The sequence below is a fragment of the Cajanus cajan genome, chromosome 8 (assembly GCF_000230855.2).
Source record: "Cajanus cajan strain Asha chromosome 8, NIPB_CcT2T_4, whole genome shotgun sequence".
Taxonomy (NCBI): Eukaryota; Viridiplantae; Streptophyta; class Magnoliopsida; order Fabales; family Fabaceae; genus Cajanus; species Cajanus cajan.
The window spans coordinates 49,974,626-49,979,018 of record NC_138524.1 but is presented as its reverse complement, the minus strand read 5'-3'; positions in this window follow the sequence as shown (position 1 = coordinate 49,979,018).

The window sequence follows — 4,393 nt, the reverse complement described above, 5'->3', positions numbered from 1 at the left end:
TTCATGTGAAAACATAATGTAAGAGATTACAATGTGTTTTGACATAAATTGGAACTTGGTTCATTCAAAAAAAAATTCATGATTAAGTCACGTAATAGATTACTATGTGAGGTAATAGATTACTGAAACTTAGTTTTGAAGTGGAATTCAACATCCTTTTTGTGATAATCGATTACCTATTCATGTAGTTCATTACCATGGTGAGTTTTGAGTGAAAAAAAGTTAAAAAAAAAAGTATCGAGATAATCTATTACCAACTTTAGTAATTGATTGCCTCTGTTCTTGTTTCTCAGATTTCAATTCTCATTAAAAATTGGTAATAGATTAGCTGATATTGGTAATAGATTACTACTGTTACGAGTTTTTAATGTTGAAATCTTATTTGCTCTATAAATATAACTCTTTTTGAAAACTTAAAAGAAGGATGACATATTTGATTAGAAAAATCAAAGAGTCATATATAGAAAAACATTTTGAAGAATTTGAAAATCATTTTTTTAAAGAAGATCAAATATTTTAAGAACAATTCAAGAGCAAAGAAACTCAAGAAAGATGTTATCTTTAAAGAAGTTCAAGAAATTCAAAAATGTTGAACAATTCATTGTGAAAGATCAATCTGCACTACAAGTGTATCTTTTCTGATCTTGTAACTCTTGTTCATATAATTGGGTACGCTTTGGTATGTGACTCTTTCAAATAAGGGTATCTCATGAAATAGTGAAAGAGAAATCTTGATATAGATTTTCTCAAGTGGATTCTTGAGGTGCAAGAATTCTAGAGATTGTATAATCTTGTGGGATCAAGATTAGTTGATTGTGTTTTCTGATTAAAATATTGCTTGTACATGGTGTTTGTAAGGAATATAATAGTAAAAAGACTGGATTTAGCGGGGAGCTAAGTTTGAAACTGGATGTAGGCCTTTGTATGGCTGAACTAGTATAGATCACTTTGCAATTTCTCTCTTTACCTTCATATCTTGTTATATAATTCATATTGAATTGATAAAAAGAATTTCAAGATTGTAAAAGAAACATTTTCTTGAATATTATAGATTGTTGATTTGTGAAATCTGATATTATATATGCAATCTGGTAATAAAGTGAAGGAAGGTAATTATTAAAATCAATTTGGATTACAACTTTCTATTCCGCTGGGTTATAATTTTGATATACTTTTATATCTTGTTTGGTTTGTAATCTGAATGTGTTTAGTAATAAGTTGTATACGAAAGAAAAAAAAATTAGCAACAAAGCAAGAAAGACCATTAGAAGCCGTGTAACTGAAAAATCTATTCAACCCCCTCTTCTAGATTCGTGTTCTACCCGGGACCAACAGTTCGTATGTATTATATTATTATTTGTTATGTGTATAATATTTGTTATTATTTTATTTATTAACATGATTATTTTTCTTTTTTACAGACCTGTGGCTAGCATAGGTGATATTCCTCCTCCTCCTCCTAATGTTCGTAGGTATTAAGTTATTACTTGTTTTGTGTATATTATTTGTTGTTATTTATGTATATTGGCTAGAAATTTATATTTTAGTTTTATTTGGTGCATATATATTTGTGTACATTATTTTAGTTTTATTTTGTGTACGTTGTTATTAATTAATGACAATTATTATTAACTTTAGCTTTATAGTTAACTTTCTTGCATTGCTATGAAGTTTATACATTAATATTTCAATTTAAATTATAGATCTTGTATATTATATAAGTTAGCATTAAATTGAATAATAATGTGTTGATTTGATTTACCTTAAATATACTGGAATATGATGACTTCAATGATGTTATTTAAAAATTAATTTTTAGAAAAATAATTAATTAATACTAACCAATTAAGATGAGTGACACAATTTTAGAAAATAAAATAAATAAATATTATTAATAAAAATAAGTTTAATGTTTGTAACTACATCTTATTTTTTCAATAAGTGTTGGAATTGTTATAATTGTGGTTATTAGTAATAAAAATATTAGTTTTGTTCTTTTTCTTTTTATGGTTTAATGGTCATGTTAATGTAAAATAGTATTATACGTTCAATCAATCATAAATTATTATTAGTATGACTTTAAATGTAATTATATTGTAAAAGTCAATTATTTAATCATACACAATAATATATTATTAATTGAAGACTTATACTCAAAGTAAATAATATTAATATTATACAAATGCATAGATATGTGTGTTTAAATTCCCAGTGGAACAATTTATAAATGAAAACTTTGTGTGCATTTATAAATCCATATTTTTTTATCCTTTTGTCATAATGAGGTAGGATATTGATTCTATCCTGTATTTTTTCTCTTCTTTTATTAATTCATTATTATCATGGTTTTGGCTATTACTTTCATCCATCTAAATCCAAGGATTACTAAGTATCACACCTATTAGAAATTTTTTGCTTCACCAAATTCACCTTATAATTGTTCATATATTTCATAATTGTTTTCTTGCACACACAATTTTACGTGGACCAACAAAGAAATTAAGGCCCAACACTCAGAACCAAAAACTGCATGGCGTGTATAGTTTATAATCCAACCGTTAAAATTAATAAAAGAGCACACACACCAGCTTTGTTGGACAAGTGCAAGGTTTCACACATATCCATTCGGTACATCCATACACAAAACAGTAACCACATCGTGATGAACACATGAAACTATAAGATACAGAACCGAAAGTTTAAAACACACACGTTTTACATATCATACATGCTCATATGGCACGACGATTCATACTTTATATTAGCTAGCCATGGTTTAAAATTACGATTATGGTTGTAGCATACAGCGGGTCGGTTGTGGAAGCTCTTGAAAGTTGAAACCTTATTTAACGCAATTAAAAAACCTTGACTATTATTGAACAAACACTCACTTAGTTGGTAGTTGGGATTATTGGTGGCTTCTTTGGATCATATCTATGGTTGTTTGGTTCCACCCCCACTACCATGTCCAGGATTCTTGCTTTTGTATTGCTCCTTCGGGGGTAACTCCTCAGGTGGTGGTCTGCGTTTAGATGGCGGTTTGTCATCAAGGTGTGGGTGACTGTGTTGTTGTTGTTGGTGGGATAGAGGAATAGGTTTATGTATTGGATGGCTTTTTGAGAGATTCGCAAGCGAGGTTACAGCCAAAAGCAATGTGACCAACAACACTAGCATGTATTTGGAACTCATTTTCATTGTTCTAACGTTGCTCTCACAATTTATGATGGTGCACAAACTACGGCAGAGTAGTACCCTTTTATAATGGTTACATTCATTCAATTATTCATTTTCGATCGTCATCATGACACTTGCCTCATAGGTAAGCTTAAATCCAATTCACCATATAATTATTAAAATAAATATTTGTCTAATCATTTTTGCGTAAAGCATGCGGTATTGTTGACTCCCTACCCATGTAGTTTATGGGAATGGATCTCTCATGTTGAATCTTTAATTACCTTATCATATCATGCTAAATATTTCTGCCTTTTTCTCTTCTCGAAATTAAATAGGTGAATTTAATTATGTCTATAAATTTATGTATATTAATTTCATTTTAGGGGTAAATAAAAATTATCATATGACTAGGTCTGCAAATTTAACATAAAAGGAAGTGTTGGTAATATTTTTTTTCACTAGTGCAAAATAGGGTTACTACGTCACCCAATTTACGTCGCAAACTGGTAACCCTGACGTTGTAAAAACGCGGTGACAGTTTTGTAAATATAGGAAGACTAATTTACGTCGGACAAAGGGTGGTCCGACGTAAATTAGTTAATCAACGTCGCAGGTTCTACTGTCCGACGTAAATTTACGTCAGACCCCCCTTTGTCCGACGTAAATTTACGTCGGACCACCCCTAATCGACGTAAATTTTCGCCTAAAATGCCCAACGTTCTATTTTTCATTCCCGCGCGTCCCACTGTTTACGAAAAGTAATACTTCTTCTCTTATTCTCTAAGTCTCCAAGTACGTTTGTTTCCACATTGGACGTTTCTAAGTCTCTAAGAGTCTGCACATTACACGTTTGAAGTTAGTTTTTTGTCTATACAAATTTTTTGTTTATTTTCTGCTATTTGTTCATCTGGAACGGGCCGTTATGCTTAAATTTTTTGTTTTGTAAATTGTTGATCTGGAACGGCCCGTTCTGATTTCAATACGGGCTGTTCCAGATGCATTAAAGATGGACTTTTTTAGACATTGACCTTTAGTTTACCATCGTATTAGTAGAAATATTTATGGATTTTATCCGAAATTACTATCGATTTTTTAGGTTTGTAGTTTAGGGTAGAAAAATTATGAATAACTGAGTCAATAGTTAATTTGTGTTAATATATAGATAATGAATCGAAGTTGGATGAATGCAAGTCGCATTAGTCAAGAGTACAGAAAT